We start from the raw sequence: 20,756 nt of genomic DNA on the forward strand, positions 1-20,756 counted from the left end.
TATTCACCCACACCAAGTTCTCCATTCTCTTCTCTTGAACTAGTATTTCCACTCTATGTCTGGTTGTTCCAGAATTGTGTTGTGACCTACTCCTGTCTTCACAGCTGGATTATCTGTCCTGTATCTTAGACTTTCTCTGTGACTCCTTGAAGTCTTTCATCATATTGGGCACAGTGCAACCATCTAAATCTGGTAAGCACCTGTTGGATGATGGGTTTCCTGAATTCCAGATTTCCCTGTCTCCCTATGCTAAGGATACCTGGGATTAGGTATGGGTGTTAGAGCTAGTTGGAGAAGCCATAATAATTAGAGCTTGTCTGCTGCTCAAGTCCTGACAGATGAGGAAGCTGAAGATTAGAGACTCTAAATAAATTGCTTTAGTTCTTCCCAAGTATGAGAATCTGAGAGAACCTAAGGAAGACTATCACTTATCCTATGGTAAAACTATGTTTGGGGGCTTATAATGTATAAAGATGTATTAGTACCACAAATGATGGAAAAAGAATCATAGCTATATTGGAGTGAAGTTCCTGTATACTTTTGAAATCAAGCTGGTATTAATCTGTTTACATTATTTATTGTTTAATTTATTTATTGTAATCTCCAGGTCATCCACCAAGAAAATAACTACAAAATATATAGTAAAATAAGCAACAAGGTCATTAAAATGGTGCACTAAAAATATTAACACAAAAAGGCCATTATGAAAGAAGAAAAAATTTTATAAGACCTATAGAAAGCACATAGTAAAATGGCAAGTGTAAATATCTTTTAGGTATTACATTAAATGTAAATGGATTGAAAATTCCAATCAAAAGACAGAGATTTACAGAATGAATGGAAAAAAAAAACCCAATCCCATTATTCAACTATATGCTATCTACAAGAGATACACTTTAGATTCAAATATATAAATGGGTTGAAGTCAAGAGATGTGAAAAGATATACCATACAAACAGTAACCAAAAGAGAGGAGGACTGACTACATATACTAGATATATTTGGTTTTAATAAAAAAATGTTACTAAAGACAAGGAATGACATTTTATAGTGATAAAAGAGTTAATACATCAAAAAGACAGATAATTATAAATAATATGCATGTAACAACAAAGTCCCCAAATTAACAAAACAAAAACTGACAAATCAAAGGGAGAAATAGACAAGGCATCAATAACAGTTGGAGAATTCAATAGCCCATTTTCAATAATAAGTAGAACAAGTATGCAGACCAAAAAGTAAATTGAAGACTTGAACAAAACCAAAAATCAACTAAACCTAAGAGACTTTTATAGAATATTCTACCCAACTACAGCAGAATTCATAGTCTTCTCAAGTACACAAGGAACATGCTCCAAAATAGATCATATATTAGGCCACAAATCAAGCTTCAATAAATTTAGATGGAGTAAAGTAACACAAAGTATGTTATCTGATCACAATTTCTAATTACTTTAAAAATCAATAAGATGAAAAATCTGGAAATTTGGAAAACAACCTACTCCTAAATAATTGATGGGTCAAAGAAGAAATCACACTGACTATTCCAAAATACTTTGAGATACATGAAAACAAAAACACAGAATTTAAAAACTTTTGGGGTGCAGTTAAAGCAGTATTTAGAGGGAAATGTTTACAGAACTTATATCAATCCTTCAGAAACTCTTCCAAAAAATGGAAGATGAAGGAACACTTCCCAACTCATTATCAAGGCCAATATTACCCTCAAGTGAGGACCAGACAAAGATATCACAAGAAAAGAAAACTGCAGACCACTATGCTTTACAAATATCAGCCCATAAATCCTCATCAAAATAGTAGCAAACTGAAACCAGCAACTTATACAAAGGATTATATACATGACCAAGTGGGATTTATCCTAGGAATGCAAAGTTGTTTTAACAGCTGAAAATAAGTTAATATAATAACAATATCAATAGAATAAAGGACAAAAACCACATGATCACCTCAATAAATACTTTTTTAAAAAAGTATTTCTTTTAAATTTAAGTATTTTTAAAAGTATTTATTGACATGATCATTAGACAAATCCAACACTCTTTTATGTTAAAACATTCAAAAAACTTAGAATGAAAGGGTATTCCTCAATCTGATAAATGTATCTATGAAAACAGCCAACATCATATATAATGCTGAAAGGCTGAATGCTTTCCCCTTAAGATCAGAGCAAGACAAGCTTGTCTGATCTTGCCACTTATATTAAACAGTGTACTGGTGGTTCCAGCCAGGACAATCAGGCAAGAAATAGAAATAAAGGCATCCAGATTGGAAAGGAAGAAAAAATTATCTCTATTTGCAGAAGACATAATCTTGTACATAGAAATTCCTGAGAAATCCACAAAAAAAGCCTATTCAAATTAACAAATGAGTTCAGTTCAGTGTGGTTGTAAGATATAAAATTAACATACAAAATCTATTATATTTGTATATGCTAGCAATGACCAATCCAAGAATAGAATTAAGAAATCAGTTTCACTTACAATAACATCAAATAAGTAAAATACTTGAGAATAAATTTACCAAAAGAAGTACAAGTCTTGTACACTGAAAAGTACAAAACATCATTGAAAGAAATTAAAGAAGATATAAATAAATGGAAAGACATCCCATGTTCATGGATTTTTAAGATGGTAATACTCCCCATATTTGCTGATCTTAAAATTCATATGGAAATGCACAGGACCCCAAATAGCCAAAGCAATCTCCAAAAAATAACAAAGTTGGAAGACTCACACTTTCCCATTTCAAAACTTAATACAAAACAGTCTGGTATTGGCATAAGGAGAGACATAGAGTTCAATGGTATAAAATTGAGAGTCCAGAAATAATTTATAGTAATATCTGGTTAATTGATTTTAACCTTGGTGCTATGAAAATTCAATGGGAAAAAGTAGTCTTTTCAACAAGTCATCCTTGGAAAACTGAATATCCACACAAAAAGAATGAATTTGGATTCGTCTCTCACACTGTACAAAAATTTTAACTCAAAATTATTTATGGCCCTAAATGTAAGAAGTGAAGCTCTACAAATCTTAGAATAAAACTTAGAAGTAAATATTCATGACTTTAGCCTAGGCAATGACTTCTTAGATGTGACACCAAAAGTACAAAGGACAAAAAACTGTCCAAAATCGGATTTCATTGAAACTAATAATGTTTGTGCTTTAAAGGTAATCATCAATAAAATGAAAAAACAACCCGCAAAATGAGATAAAGTATTTTCAAATCATATCTATGATGAGGGACTCATACCATATATTAAGTACAATTCAGCAATAAAGTCAAATAACTCAATTTGAAAAAATGGACAAAAGATTTGAATATGTATTTCTCCAAAAAGATACATAAATGACCAATAAACACATGAAAAATTGTTCAGCATCATTAGTCATTAGGGAATTACAAATCAAACCACAATGAGATATCACTTTATACCCACTAGAAAAAACAAAAATAAAAACAAAAACTATAAAAACAAGCAAGTATCGGTGACAATGTGTGAAAAAATTTGAACCCTTATACATTGCTTGTGGATAGTGAAATGGTACAGCCACTTTGGAAAACACTTTGGCAGTTACTCAAAATTTTAAAATGTTAAAGAATTGATCCAGCAATTCTAATTATAGGTATATATCCAAGAGAAATGAAAGCACATGTCTACACAAAGACATGCACACAAATTTTCTTAGTAGCACCATTCACAATAGGTAAAAACTAGAAACAACCAAAATGTCTACCAAATGATGAATGGATGAACAAAATGTGGTATGTAGATACAATAGAATGTTATTTGAGAACAAAAAGGAATGAAGCATGGTTACCTGCTACAATACAGATGAAACTTCAAAAACTAAAGGCTAAACGCAAGAAACCAGACCAAAAAAAAGGCCACATATTGTATCACTTCCTTTACATGTAATGTCCAGAACAGATAAACACAGAAATACAAAGTAAATTAGTGTTTACATCAGGGACGAAGAAGAGGCAGCAATACAGAATGATTGATGATGGCACAGGGTTCCTTTTTGGAATGATCAAACTGTTCTAAAAGTAGATCATGGTAAGATTTCACAACTTTTTGTATATATTAAAAATCACTAAATTGTACATTTTGAAAGGACAAATTTTATGATTTGTGAATTGTCTCAATAAAAATGTTATTTAAAAAATCCTGTGATGAAGAGCCTTGTAAATGTCATTATATGCATAGATGAAAGTTTTCTTAAAGGATATATCCCAGTTCAATCATTTAATTAGAGATTATGAACATTAGCATTTTTAAAAAGATTTTATTTATTTATTTAAGAGAGAGAGAGAGAGTGCATGTGCATGAGCATGATCAGGGGGAGAGTCAGAGGGAGAAGCAGACTTCTTGCTGAGTAGGGAGCCAATACCAGGCTTGATCCCAGGACCCTGAGATCATGACCTAAGCCGAAGGCAGATGCTTAACCAAATGAGCCACCCAGGTGTCCCTGAACAGTCACATTTTGATAAATATCCCCCAAAAGTTTTCCTATCAAGTTGCATAAGATCAACCAAAAAGTGAGAATAAAAATACCCATTGTCCTTTTAATATACTGTTGGATCCTATTAACTAGAATCTTGTTGAGTATGTTGGCATCCATGTTCATCAGGGATATTGGTCTATAATTCTCCTTTTTGATGGGGTCTTTGCCTGGTTTTGGGATCAGGATAATGCTGACCTCATAGAAGGAGTTTGGAAGCTTTCCTTCTATTTCTATTTTTTGGAACAGCTTCAGTAGAATTATTTCTTCTTTAAGTACATCAAAAGCTAATTATGTACTATACAGTGGCTAAATGAACATAATAAAAAAAATCCATTGTCCATTCAACAACACTGCACATTTTAATTCTGCCTATTTAATAAACAAAATATGCCATCTTATTTGGATTTCTTTGTTTTTAAAGTCTGAACATCTTTTCTTATGTTTATTAAACATTTTAAATCCTTCTCTTTGAATTGCCTGTTCATGTCTTTTATGCCTTTTGCTATTGCTTGTCATAAGCCAGGTGCTATGTTTTGCACTGGAGAGGCAAAGATAAATATGACATGAAAATAGGTCTTAATCCACCAGGGAAGGCCTATTTACACACAGCAGCATATAAATTGTACTCTGTGATGGAATGAGTTAAGAGCATGAATTCTTGGGTGCCTTGGTTTAAACTTTGGCTCTTCCACTTAACATGACCTTCTGGCAAGTTATTTAATCCTTCTGGGCCTCAATTTACTCATTTATAAAATAGGAGTGTCTCCTTTTCACATTGTCTGAGAATTAAGTGAGATAATGCATGGGAATTTCTTGGAATAATGCTTGGAACATAGTGGCACTCAGTAAGGATTAGCAAGTATTTTTATTGTTGGAGTACAGTGTGCACCAACATAGTTATGGGCAAAGTGCCATTAGGACCTGGAGGAGAGATTATTTCAGTCAGGGGGATATCTCAGGAGTGGTTCATGAAATTTCTGGAGGAAGGGAAGGTATTCAGACAAAGGGAATATTTTCATTTTTATTAAAGTATGTATTTTCCTAATGTTTCAATTTTGAAGGGTGTGTCTATTTTTAAAATATAGGTGCAAGTTCTTTGACAGTCTTCCCATCAAGAGATGGAGTACGTGATTCCAACTCTTGAATCTGGGGAATGTGACTGCTTTAATCTAAAGAATATGGTGAAAATGATGCCATGTGACTTTTGAGGCTAGGTCATAAAAGACCATGTGACTTCTGCTTTGTTCACCAAAACACTTTCTCTTAAAGTCATAATCTGCCATTTAAGAAGTTCAACTACTCCCAGGCTGCCATGCTATGAGAAAGCCCAAACAACTTTGGGAGGCTTGTGGAGAGCTTTGGTTGACAAGTTTGGTTGGGTCAAGTCTTCAAGTTACCCCATTTTGGGTGCCAAATATATAAATGAGGAAGCTTTGGATGATCCCAGATTCCAGCCATGCTAATCATCCTTCAGCTGCTAAGTCTTCCCAACTGAATTCCTATGTGGACCATCAACAAGCCATCCCCACTGTGCCCTGCCTGAATTTCTGATCCCAATTTCATGAACATAATAAAATGGCTGTTGTTTTGTACTACTAAGTTTTAGGTTGGTTTGTTACTCAGCAACAGATAACAACAAAGAGCTGGCTAAAAAAGAGTTTTGTTCCCTCAGCTTTTAAAACTTTGCAAACTTGAAATTCTACACTATTGGTTCTGTTTGTTAATTGGTGATACCAGCCTGGAACAGCTCCACTAGGGTCCCTCAAATGACCTTCCTGGCACAGTTGAGAGGGGGCCTTGGGGCCAGAGCAGCAGATACTGGATGAACTGCAAGGGCACAGCAGACTTGTCTAGGAGTCTGATGTGTGAATGAAAATCTTTTAGGACGCTGCAGCTTTTGTGATTTAGTTCCTGTTCATTAAAAATCACATTCTCCAGGGTAAATTAAACATAAATATTTCATGTGCATTTTCCAGGCTCAGTGGTTCTTGAACGTTTTTTTCTACTTAACCCCACTGATATATTCAGGGTAATGTCAAGATTTGACTTCAAATGTGAGGGTGCGTGGAGAATGGAAAAGGAAAGAAAATATAAGTGTGCTGACCTTTTGCTTCCCAAAGACTTGTGCCTTTGATCACTTTCAGGTGGTATGAACTTGGGAGTTTTATTTCCTGTTGTGGGGGGCATGATGAATCTGAGAATTTTTAACACTAGAAAGGACTTTGAAGTTATCAAGTACCAGTGAGCATTGGAGGGACATTATTCTGGCTTTGTTTTACTGATTTTCAGAAATTAATGGAGGCAAAAAGGAAATTCTTCCTTAGAGTGGAATTCCAACTAACAAATGTAGAAGTAATGATAGAAATTGGATACCATCCTTTAGGAAACACCCTGGTAATAATTGTGGCTGGCAAGCTTCAGCAATGATACTAAACTTAGTGAGTGAAATATAATGATAAATAAAGAGAAATAATACCTTTATAGTGGAGAAATCAAAGAGACACTGTTTAAAAGAAGTGATCAAGTTAGCCTCACCAGAGATGAAATGTATCAGAATCATGTGCCTCATGATATGATGCACCAAGAAGAAGACAACATCACTTATGTGATTGCATATCCTGGATTGGATCCCAGATCAGTAGAAAGGACTTTAGTGGGAAAAATTTGAACAAAGTTTGTAGATTAATTAGTAATATTATATCAGTTATTTTCCTGGCTTTCGTATTTGTGCTATGGTTATGTAAGATGTTAACTTGAGAAAGGCTGGAATCAGGCAGTATCTTTCTTTTTGTGACTTGTTTATTTCACTCAGCACAATATCTTCAAGGTTCACCCATGTGTGGCATGTGTCAGAATCTGTTCCCTCTTTAAGGCTGAATATACCTTAAATGTATATTATGTATTGATGAATGCCTGGGTTGCTTCCACCTTTTGGCCATTGTGAACCATGCCACTATGAACATGGGTGTGCATGTGTTATTTTTGCCAAAAAAAAAAAAAATTAAGTCTAAAGTTATCTCCAAATTGAAATTTAAAAAATGTAAAAATAATTAAAAAATTAAATTTGAATGTCCTTAAGAGGACATTCAAGCTAGAAGCCCCGCCATGTCCTATTGTCACATACAGAGGTCATTTCAATGATTATGTTACCTGAAGGCAATTGGGTTGCACTTTGGCTCAGTCTAACTGCTTCATTTTATAAAATGAGAAAAGGCTCTGGCTCAGGGAGGGGTAGGGTTCTCCCAGTTGAGAAGGAAATCCTGGCAGAAATCCCAGGTCTCCTGACTGGAAATCAGCACCTTTCCTATCATGCTGCTTCCACTGTAGCCTCGGTCTATGCCCCAGACACCTTTGCAACTATGGCTGTGAATCCCAGTTTGCAGGCTGGAATTCCTAATGAAGACAAGTGTGACCAAAGGACAGCCAAGCTGGTGAGTGACATCCCCTCTGCTATGTTCTTGGGACCCAAGACCTGGGATTCTCTTTCTTGGCTAGGTTAGAGATGGAGCTAACTGGTCTCATGGAACTGAAACTGGAAAGTGGCAATAAACAGGCAAACTGATTGATCACAGACCTAATGGGAGATTAGTCTGCAGGCATTCGTTATTTTTTGGTGTCATTTTGCCTCTTGTCTTTGGGTTGTAGAGCCCAAATCTGCTGTCTTCTGAGCATCTAAGAAGGGCTGTCTGAGGAGATCAGTGTGTAAGCATGAGGCCACCACAAGCAGAGAAAGACGCTGTGTAACTTACAATAGTATAAGGTTGCTGCCTACACAGACCTCAATAATGTAATGCTCATGCATTCTCCGGTTTTTCAAGTAGAATGCTAATCCTATAAATAGAAAAGACATATTAGAAATAGTGTTAGGTCCTCAAACACTCACCTGAGTGTTCCAGTAAGAAACCTCTCATATACATCAGCACTTAGTATATTTTCAAATGTTTTCTTCACTTACACACACACACACACACACACACACACACACTTCTTTTATACCATCACCTTTTTTTCTTAAGGCAAAATATGCTTGGCTCCAGAAGGAAGGAGAAAAACAAGTGAAAGAAGAATTTACAGCAAATTGTCAACTTGAAGGTTCAGGCTGGGTGACGGTATAATAACGTTGCTAGCTCAGACTTGCAGAGATTTTAGAAATTCTCATTATGCTGCAAAATTTTACCAATCCCAGCAACACTTCCTATTGCCTTTCTTCCTTCTCTCTTGCTTCCTTTTCCCCCTGATAACCATGACTCCAAGCCAAAGCTCTTCTCTGAACCCACACATTCCCATTCCTCAACAGGAGGGAACCTCAGGGAGCTGGCAGCCAATTATGAACCAATCAAAAGGCATGTGAAATCCTCCCAGAGTCCATGGCCTGCTTTCCTTTGGACCAGAGTTTTATCCACTTACACAATCCATGGGTGTTCCAGAAGGGCTGTAAGCATGGCCTCCACCCCAAATTTTGTGCTTCTATGCATTTGCTTGTTCTCACCAGAGTCCACAGTTTCTTAGAAATTATCAAATGGATCCAGAGCCTTCAAACAGTTAAGACTGTCTGGTTTAGGCCCATTATATTATTTGCCTACTTTCTTCACATTTGTCCATTGTGCTGATTTTCATGATGCTCAGTCAGGCTAAGTTGGGAGTCTAGTTTGATAGAATATTGAATGTCATTCCACATATGAAGATTTTTGTAATTTTATTATCAAGAAGAGCTGCTGTCAAGAGGTTTAAGGAATAAAAACTAAGAAACAAAAAAAAATGTATCAAAGACTGAAAACGGCTTAGCTGATAATTGCTTATCAATTTCATTTTGGACCCTGCATTTTATAGACAGATCTAGGCTCTGCATTACACTGACATTTATTGAGACCATTCTTGATTCCTCTAGATTGCATGCAATCTGCAGTCGGCAAATAAGGATGGGGAAAAAGGGAAAGGGCATGGGGGAGTCCCAGGCTCTGCCCTACAGCTACTTACAGGTGAGTGAAGAAATGAACAAACAAGAAAATTATACCGTGTAGTGGACAGAAACATACGACAGTACAGAAAAACGAAGACTAGAAATAGAAGCTTTGAAGTAGGTGGTGGAAGTCGGGAGAAGAGAGAAGGAGAGAGGAAGGGGCAGGCTGAGGACTTCTATGGGAGAATAAGGGGAAGTTGGTGTGACTTTTTCTTTGCCTCACAAGGTTCCTGCTTAGCCCCATCCTAAGTTTTTGTGTGTGTGTGTGTGTGTGTGTGTGTGTGTATTGAATCCTTGGTCTCATGAAAGTGCAGTTATCCCTGGGAGGGCTAACTCTCTAAACCATGGCTAGCTAAATGCCTCAATTCAGATTTGCTGATGGAATGGAAATTTCTGGGGCCAGAAAGGAAGTGAAGAGGAGTAAGAGGCAGATAAGGGGATACCAAAGGCCTGTATTGCAATTATGACCCCAGCCTGAACAATCCCTTATATATAGGCTGTAAACACTCACCCCTACTGACTTGCATATTTCTGTCAACTAAAGCTCCTCCTCCTCAGAGTCTGGACCTAGGATCACATTTCTAAGCTATTTGAATCCTCTCACTTCTTCCTGTTTTACTTTGGAAAGAGAGGGACAAAAAGTGGGTCTGGAGAACAACAGGTAAAGACCACCTCTGTTCCTGCAAAGGACTCTTTCTTCATCTTATGGCTCCCCAGGGCCACAGTTAGCTGCCTCTGCTGTCAGGCTCTTGGGTGATTCACAAAGAAGCTCAAAGAACATGATCAATGGCTCAAGATTGGAAAGACAGGCAAATCTGTGGAGCGAGGCTGCCACTCCAATGGCTGAGAAGCCTCATGGGTCCTCATTAAAGTTCTCTAGCAGTGAAGGAAACTTCCCAGTCACTCAGGGTTCAGTCATGTATCACCATGATAATGTGTGTTACAAAACACCACAGATCTTAGTAGCTTCAAACAGCAACCACCTATTTAGCTCACAATTTCCTGGGTCAACAGTTTAGGCTCATTGAGTGGTAGTTCAGGTCTTGACTGGGCTACCTCACGCATGTGTAGTCAGTTGGTAGTTTATGGAGTTGGCTCTGCTTCTGAGTGTTAATTGGCTATTAGCAGGGCACCTCAGTTCTCCTCCACCCAGTCTCTCATCCTCCAGCAGCCTTGCCCAGGCTTGTTCTCATGGATGAGGCAGGGTTCCAAAAGTAAATACAACAGTGCAAAAAACTAAATGGGGATGTGTAAGGCCTCTTGAGTCCCAGGCTTAGAACTGCCACACCAGCACTTTTACCATCTACTTTCGGCCAAAGAAAGTCAGAGGTTAGCCCATAGTCAGAATAGAGAGGATTTCAAAATTCCAGGGCAAATCTAGGAAGGCCAATAATTGGGTCATCAATAATCAATGTACCATAATTAGAGCATACCAGGAGGTCCACCCTGAAGATGCCTCATGGACCAGCTGATGTTTTGGGACTTTCCAATAGCCATCTCCCGACAGAAGGCATGGCATGAATGCCAGCATTTTTGGATCTGCTAGACAGGATAACTGACACACACAGGGAGTCATCCTCTAACCACAAACCAGGATGTTGCCAGTCCCCAGCAGAAAACAGCTCAAAGAAAAGATCCATTTGTAAATTCACCTTGCCACCTATGTCAGGCTCTTCAAAAACATTACCCTATTTTCTGATTGGAGCAGTCCTGTGAGGTGGGTGTTATTATTTCTATTTTAAGTATGAGGAGACAGAGGTGCAGAAAAATTTATTTGAACCCAGGTCTGGCTGACTTTGAAGCCCATGTTCTTTCTCCTATTTTTCACTCTCCCTTGAATTTCTTTCCTACATAGGATTTGTCTTTCTTTGGGCCAATCGGGGGATAGACCTTGCATGTTACTGATACCCGCCCAGAGACCAATACTGGTTCCCCTGGATTGTGTGCAAGGTAAACTGATCTCAACAAGAATTCTGAAGTTTACAAATAGACAGGTTAGAATGTCAACTTTAGGGCAAAGGAAGGGAAAAACATATTTTCTACCATGATTTTATTTCTTAATTAAAACAACAAAAAAGTCAATTTGTTTAAACTGATACACAGATTAAATATCTATTCCCATCATGAAACAGAAAACTTTTTTTTAAAAAGCAGACTAATATATCAACTATGAAGTCACAGCTGCCATCCAGAGCAAGGGTAGGGATAGTCTGGTTGAAAGCCCAAGATGAGGAGGGAACAGACCATACTCCTCAGGTTCACACTGGACTACACCCCCTCCATGGGTTGGGCAGGAACCAACCAACTTCCACAGTACAGAAAGGAGGTGCCTTTTGTTCAACCATTTTGTGGAGAACATCCTGCATTTACTAGTCCATTCTTAAACCAGGAACCCTGAACATTTTTTGATCCACATTTTTCAGATTAGAGCTTTACATTTTCATTTTTACATTTGTAATTTACTATCAAAGGCTGATAGTGCCTAATTTCTCTAAGTGCTCTGATCATCTGTCTTGTTCTCATTGTCGGCCAACTGAATATCCTCAGTCAATCCCAGCAGAGCAATTCTAACCTGTAGCAAAGTGGACCATGCACATTTTACAGTAAGGAAACACTTCTTCCTTATGGGAAGATTCATACACAAGACTGGTTTTGTATGGAATGTTAGGGACCAGAAGAATCTTAAGCTTAAAAAATTGAACTATGGACACATTATCTAAATCTTCATCTTTCAAAATTATCCTGGTATTTCAAAAAGAATATTCTCTGGAGACAGTCTTGGGGACAAATGCAGGCTCCATGAGGACAATCCCTGTTTTGCTTCCAGGTATCTGGTATAGAGCATGAGCTTCATAAATATTTGTTGAATAAATAAAAATCAAGACGTTCTAGACTGAACTTGGGAGGAGTTGCTAAGTAGCTGTCTGCCTCAATGTAGATGACTATCTCTGGGTATGGCATTCTTCGGGCATTAGTGAAACGTTTCATGCTTTGGGAGGCAAGCAGGAAATACAAGTATGTGAGACAATAAGGAGCAGCGAGGCTTGTAGTAAATTGGAGAGTACATGCCTTTCTTAGGACAAAAAGATTGAAAGAACTATGGTGGCCAAACAAAACTTAAATTTGTGAACCAATGAGTGATGCATATTGTACCTTCTAGCTCTGAACCATCTAGAACTCTAATAAGTGCTTGGCAAAAGGTACGTCTTAAGAGGGTTTGAACACATAGAAACTTGTGAGATTGAACTGGGAGTAGAGATACCCTCACATGTTCTAGTGGGAGAAAAAATCCAGTTGATTATAGATATGACTGAGACAATCTGTTATTTTTGTCTGTAGTTGGGCCTAAGCTCTCTTCAACAGTTGTGGAAGACAAGAGAGATTAATCACTACCAAGCATCAGCTCTGGGGTGGAGGCTATCTCAAAATGACAAAGAAGAAGAAGGGGTAAAAAGTGGTCACCTGAGCTGCGAATTCACTTGAGAGTTTCTTCACAAGCAAGTTGTTTTTTTGTTTTTGTTTTTTTTTTTCAAAACCTGGAATAATCCAGAAGAAGGCTGCACTTGGCCAAGGCAATATCAAATGTGATTTCTTAATGAAGTTCACTGGTGCCATATTAAATTCCACATAGATAATAAAGCTGGAGGAAAGGAATTTGACCTACATTTGTTTGTTTGTGTATCTGAGAGTGGTGATATTAAGATTAAGTTAAATATTGAAATATTGAAATATCAGTCTCAGTCTTGCTGGGATAAAGTTGCAGAGAGCACAGAAAACGTTGTGAAGGAAGAAAGGGGGTTTAGAGGGAAGAAAGCTGATTGCATTTTTAAGGAGTAAATAGCTATAAAAATTATACTGCATCTGTCTTCATTGCTGCAGAAAGATCTTCACAATACATTGCGTTTGGAAAAACAAAACAGTGAGTGCAAATAAGATGCACTTGGAAAGATGTTCAGCTAATATTCACCTAAATGTTTATAATAGGTGGCAAATTTTGGGATGATTTAACTTTTTTTCAGTTTACCTCTTTATTATTTTTTACTATGACCTTTGTAGATTCTTCAAATTGACATATAATAGAGGTAATTTCATTTTGTAAAATAAAAGCAAGTTTTCACATGGAAATGGCCCAATAGAGTAGACAACACTATGTCTCACTTTACAGGGGTTGTGAGGCCCCTGAATTCCTCTTGGGAAGTGAATTGTCTTTATCTGGGATGGTGGGTATGGTCCTAAGGCTACAGGTGCCTAGGGAACATAAAAAATCTGCTCCACCTGGGAAGAATCTGTCTTCACCCATGAGAGGAGGGAATGAAGAGGAAACCAAGGGACAGAAAAAAGAAAGGGGAGAGGAGCCAGTAAGAGGTGTGAGGGCTGGCATGACATGAGGCAAAGAGGCCCTGAAGCCCCAGTGGTGAGGTGACCAAAGGATGTCCCAAAGCATGCCTGGTGCTTACTTTAAAGTTGTTTGTAATTTGCAACATAAATCCCCTCTCTGCACCCCTGAATCTTCAGTAAAATACATTATAGTTACAAATGCCTTGGGTGAGTGGTTAGGATTAGATAGGTGTGGGGAAATCAAGGCTGAGGCTGAATTTCACATCTGTTAGCATAATGAAGAATAAAAATTGGGATGAAGACATAATTTCTTAACTAAAATGATTTACTGGGAGCAGAAAAATGGATCCAGAAGTGAAAAAGGGATCCAGCTTCCACCCTCAAAATTTACAGGAATGTTGAGAAGAGCTTAGGACTTCTACAGGTCACATAATTGTGGGGGATGGGAGGGTTGAGTGAACCTTATCTAGCTTCTAAGGCCCAGGCATTTCTAGTTGACATCTGGATTATGTAGATTAAAAAAAGTGAGGTTCAGAAAGTTACACAATCTGATCAAGGTCATACTGTTCTATAGTGGCAGAAGTTGGATGAAATCTCATGGTTATTGAGAAAACTGAACTCTCTCAGTTTCATAGAGGGAGAGATTTGAAAGTTAGTTTTGAGCCAATATACCTTTTTTTTAGGGTAATTTCTTATTTTTGAAATAATTTCAAACTCACAGAAAAGTTTCAGGAATAGGGCAAAGAATGTTCATAGAACTTTTACCCAGAGTCCTCAGTCATTAACATTTATGTGTTTTATCATTTTTTCTATATATACATATTAATTTTGTTGAATTTTCTGAGTGTAGTTTGTAGACAGTATTTGTTTCCTAAGAACAAGGCAGTACAAGTATCATAATCAGAAAACTAACGTTAATATCATATTTTCTAATTTGCAGATATCATTTATAGCTGCCAATTGTCTTAAGAATATTTGTGGTTAAGAAAAAATTTGACCCAAGGTTCAATCCAAGATCACTTGTTGCATGTAGTTCCCAATTCTCTTTTAACCTGGAAGCATTTCTTAGTTTGTCTGTCTTTGTCTTTCATGACCTTAATACTTTTGAAGAGTACAGGCCAATTATTTTATAGAATAACATTCAGTTGGGAATCGTCCAATGTTTTCTTTTTCTTTTTTTTTTAGGATTTTGTTTATTTATTTGAGAGAGAGAGAGTGCTCATGAGCTGGGGGAGGGGAAGAGAGAGAGGGAGAAGCAGACTCCCCAAAGAGCAAAGAGCCCAAAGTGGGCCATCCAGGACCCCAAGATCATGACCTGAGTGGAAGTCAGAGGCTTAACTGACTGAGTCACCCAGGCACCCCTGTCCAATGTTTTCTTATCATTAGATTGAAGTTATGTGTTTTGGCACAGATATCACACACATCATGGTGGATGGTCTTGATGCAATGTACAGTCTTTTAAATGCAACTACATTAAGTTCAGATTAACTATTCTGATCTCACACACCTAATAGTGAATTTACAGACTGAGTCCAAGACACATTTGTGGGCAAATTCAGTGTTACTTTCTCACATATTTCTGAACATCCAAGTGTGAGGGTACCAAATAAGTTAAAAATAAAGCCTACACTAAGAATGAGAAAGTAGACTTTGAAATAAAAGCAATACCCTTTACATTAGCACCCCCCAAAATGAAGTACTTAGATATAAATCTAACAAAACATGTGGGTGATATGTTTGAGGAAAACTATAAAACTCTGATCAATGACATCAAAGAAGTAAAAAAATGGAGAGATATTCCATGTTCATGGATAGCAAGACTTAATATTGTTAAGATATAAGTTCTTCCCAACTTGATCTGTAGATTCAATTCAATCCCAATCAAAATCCGAGTAAGTTGTTTTGTGGATATTGACAAATTGATTCCAAAGGTTATATGTAAAGGCAAGAGACCTAGAATTGGCAACACAATATTGAATGAGAAGAACAAAGTTGGAGGACTGACACTACCTGACCCAAGATTTACTATAAAGCTACATTAATTGAGGCAGTATGGAATTGGTGAAAGAATAGATTAATTGATCAATAAGACAGAATAGAGAGCCCAGAAATAGGAATGCATAGATACAGTCAACTGATCTTTGACAGAGGAACAAAGGTAATACAATGGAAAAAAGATAGTTTCTTTAACTGATGCTGGAATGACTGGACATCCACATGCAAAAAAAAAAAAAAAAAGTCTAGTCACAGACCTTACATCCTTCACAAAAATTAACTCAAAATGGATCATAGACCTGAATGTAAAACACAAAACTATAAAATTCCTAGAAAATAGCATAGGAGAAAATCTAGATGACCTTGGGTAAGTGAGGCCTTTTGCCTTTTTAGATACCACACAAAAGACACAACCTATGAAAGAAATAATTGATAAGCTGGACTTCATTAAAATTAAAACCTTCTGCTCTATGGAAGACAAGAGAATTAGAAGACAAGCCACAGACTAGGAGAAAGTATTTGCAAAAGACACATAAAAGACCATTATCCAAAATAAACAAAGAATTCTTGAAACCCAACAATCCAGAATACAAATAACCCAGTTAAAAAATTGGCCAAAGATCTTAACAGACACCTCACCAATGAAGACATACAATTGACAAATAAGTATATGAAGAGAAAGACCACATCATATAAGAAATTGCACATAAAAACAACAGTTAGATATCACTACATATTAGAATGGCCAAGATCTGGAACACTGACACCACCACATGCTGGTGAGGATGTGGAGCAACAGGAACTCTCTTCACTGCTGGTGGGATTGCAAAATGGTACAGCCACTTTGGAAGACAGATTGGCAGTTTCCTACAAAACTAAACATATGCTTACCATACATTTGAGTAATAGCACTCTTTGGTATTTACCCAAAGGAGTTGAAAACTCATGTTTACACAAAAAGTTGCATATGATTGTTTATAGGTTTTATTCATAATTGCTAATACTTGGAAACAAGTATGTCCTTCAGTAGGTGAATGGATAAACTATGGTACATACAGATAATGAAATTATTATTCAGTGCTAAGAAAAAAGAGCTATCAAGCCATAAAAAGACGTGGAGGAAACTTAAATGCATATTATTAAGTGAAAGAAACTGATCTGAACAGGCTACATACTGTATGATTCCAATTCTCCGATATTCTTGAAAAGGCAAAACTATGCAGACAATAAAAAGATCAATGTTTTCCAGTGGTGGAGGAGGAGAGAGATGTAGAGTAGAGAACAGATGACTTGGAGGTCAGTCAAAATAGTCTGTATGGTAGTATAATGATGGATATATGTCATTATATTTTTTTTCCAAACCCATAGAATTTACAACACAAAGAGTGAGTCCTAAGATAAACTGAATTTTTGGTGATTATGATGTGTCAGTGTAGGTTCATCCTTGATAAAAAAAATATTACCATTCTGGTGAGATATGTTGATAATAGAGGAGGATATGCATGTGGTGGGCAGGCAGGGGTATGTAAGAAATCTTTGTGCCTCTTAATTTTGCTGTAAACTTAAAACTTCTTCAAAAAAGATAGTCTTAAAAATATATATAGCCTATTTCAGTGGATTCTGATTGCTATAATTACCCAACCAGGGAGCAACATGTTGGGAATGGAATATAAAGCATGTTTACTTTTTATTATTACTTTTATTTATTTTCATCACTTTTTTTAATCTTGGAGAGCAGCGTTGTGCATGAAGAAAATAGAGATAAGGAGTTGGACATTTTGAATAAACACGATAACTCCAAAACTATAAAAGAATATAATCACTGAAAGTACTCAGTAAGCAGCTATTCCATTCTTAGCAGAAAGGCATATGGAGGCAACACAAGGTGATATGCTATCTCATAAAAATCAATCAATGAGAAACAGTGCAAGACAATTTCATACATAAGGCAAACAAGCCACATTATTTAGATGAATAAAGTAAATATGATTTCACTAGAGGAGTGGAATTCTTGACAGCTCCTTTGAACAGCTGCTACTCATGTAGCAAACCTAATTGTTTATATGTGCCTTCAGCTCCTCTGTCAACAGGAGGAGGCCAGTGGAGTGAGGATGTCATTTCTTTGCATAACCAGATGTGACAGAGAATATTATTCAGCCTCAGCTTATCAGGCATGTTATAAGGTTAGCCTGGTCGGAGAAGGTCCTTTGTGTGTAGAACCAGAGTTTTCCACATCCCAACTCATAAAGTATGTTATTTGTTAAAGCTGGATGGAGTCATCAGATTGGGAGAAGTCTTCTAAACTGGCCTGGAGAACTTATAACATGCTTTCATTTGCACATAAATCTAAATATGTCACCTTTCTGTCTGTAGAATCCAACCCTTTTAAAGAGCTTATCTCTGTAGGACTCAATAAAAACCTGCTAATAAAATATGAATGCATGGATGGATGTTCCTTTGTAATTAGCTGTTTCCAAAGGAGGAATTAGCTATTTGAGGGGAGGCTGGAAGGGAGAATGGAGACATTGACCTCAAGTCATAGCACTCAGGACACCTTGTATATTCCTAAGCCTAGGAGCCACTCTTTCCTACCACCAGGAGTGCAGTGTGCAAAACAGCTTGTGTTGTACATGGTTGTTTGCTGTATTGAGCAAATAGTCCACAGTGGGATTCAAACTGTGATTTACTCCCAAGAAATAAACAACTAATTTATATCAAGTTTAAAATGACAATCAGGTAGTGAGACAGGTAGAAGGTACGTGATTCTCAGCCTCACTCAGTTTTTTTCTGGCCTCAGGCAAAATTTTCATACACTATTTCAGAAATGAAAATGTAAGAACATGCATTATTCCTTTGGCATATCAGGGAATAATCTACCTGTCAGATTCGCTGGGATGACCGTGATACACTACTGTCCTGGCTCTTCTTTTTAGCTCCCAAGGCAGAAGGTCTGCTTCAGATTCATGTATTTATATGTCAGGGGAAGAAGGAGGACACTTTAAAAAAAATTTTTTTATTGTTATGTTAATCACCATACATTACATCATTAGTTTTTAATGTAGTGTTCCATGATTCATTGTTTGTGCATAACACCCAGTGCTCCACGCAGAATGTGCCTTCCTTAAAACCCATCACCAGGCTAACCCATCCCCTCACCCCCCTCGCCTCTAGAACCCTCCGTTTGTTTGGCAGAGTCCATCATCTTCCATGGATCGTCACCCCCTCCGATTTCCCCCCTTCATTCTTCCCCTCCTGCTATCTTCTCCTTTTTTTTTTTTTTCTTAACATATATTGCAATATTTGTTTCAGAGGTACAGATCTGTGATTCAACAGTCTTGCACAATTCACAGCGCTCACCACAGCACATACCCTCCCCAATGTCTATCACCCAGCCACCCCAACCCTCCCACCCCCCACCACTCCAGCAACCCTCAGTTTGTTTCCTGAGATTAAGAATTCCTCATATCAGTGAGGTCATATGATACATGTCTTTCTCTGATTGACTTATTTCACTCAACGTAACACCCCCCAGTTCCATCCACGTCATTGCAAATGGCAAGATCTCATTACTTTTGATGGCTGCATAATATTCCATTGTGTATATTCATCTGCCAATGGACATCTTGGCTCTTTCCACAGTTTGGCTATTGTGGACATTGCTGCTATAAACATTGGGGTGCATGTACCCCTTCGGATCCCTACATTTGTATCTTTGGGGTAAATACCCAGTAGTGCAATTGCTGGGTCGTATGCTAGCTCATATTTTCAACTGTTTGAGGAACCTCCATACTGTTTTACAGAGTGGCTGCACCAGCTTGCATTCCCACCAACAGTGTAGGAGGGTTCCCCTTTCTCCATATCCCTGCCAAAATCTGTCATTTCCTGACTTGTTAATTTTAGCCATTCTGACTGGTGTGAGGTGGTATCTCATTGAGGTTTTGATTTGGATTTCCCTGATGCCGAGCGATGTTGTGCACTTTTTCATGTGTCTGTTGGCCCTTTGGATGTCTTCTTTGGAAAAATGTCTGCTCATGTCTTCTGCCCATTTCTTGATTGGATTATTTGTTCTTTGGGTGCTGAGTTTGATGAGTTCTTTATAGATTTTGGATAATAGCCCTTTATCTGGTATGTCATTTGCAAATACCTTCTCCCATTCTGTCAGTTGTCTTTTGGTTTTGTTGACTGTTTCTTTTGCTGTGCAAAATCTTTTCATCTTGATGAAATCCCAATAGTTCATTTTTGCCCTTGCTTCCCCTGCCTTTGGCGATGTTTCTAGGAAGAAGTTGCTGCGGCTGAGTTCGAAGAGGTTGCTGCCTGTGTTCTCCTTTAGGATTTGGATGGACTCCTGTCTCACATTTAGGTCTTTCAACCGTTTGGAGTCTATTTCTGTGTGTGGTGTAAGGAAATGGTCCAGCTTCATTCTTCTGCATGTGGCTGTCCGATGTTCCCAACACCATTTGTTGAAGAGACTTTTTTCCGCTTGACATTCTTTCCTGCTTTGTCAAAGATTAGTTGACCATAGAGTTGAGGGTCCATTTCTGGGCTCTCGATTCTGTTCCATTGATCTATGTGTCTGTATTTGTGCCAGTACCATACTGTCTTGATGATGACAGCTTTGTAATAGAGCTGGAAGTCCGGAATTGTGATGCCGCCAGCTTTGCTTTTCTTTTTCAAGATTCCTCTGGCTATTCAGGGTCTTTTCTGGTTCCATACAAATTTTAGGATTATTTGTTCCATTTCTTTGAAAAAAGTGGATGGTATTTTGATGGGGCTTGCATTGAATGTGTAGATTCCTCTAGGTAGCATTGACATCTTCACAATGTTTGTTCTTCCAATCCATGAGCATGGAACGTTTTTCCATTTCTTTGTGTCTTCCTCAATTTCTTTCAGGAGTATTTTATAATTTTCTGAGTACAGACCCTTTGCCTCTTTGG

At 37.5% G+C, this 20,756-nt stretch overlaps 1 protein-coding gene across 1 annotated transcript in view; it reads right to left on the minus strand.

Moving 5' to 3' along the window:
* Positions 1 to 20,756, minus strand: part of PCSK2 (proprotein convertase subtilisin/kexin type 2) — a 274,278-nt gene that overhangs the window by 233,700 nt on the left and 19,822 nt on the right. The gene's annotated exons all lie outside the window — the stretch shown is intronic.

Source organism: Zalophus californianus, chromosome 8 (assembly GCF_009762305.2).
Source record: "Zalophus californianus isolate mZalCal1 chromosome 8, mZalCal1.pri.v2, whole genome shotgun sequence".
NCBI lineage: Eukaryota > Metazoa > Chordata > Mammalia > Carnivora > Otariidae > Zalophus > Zalophus californianus.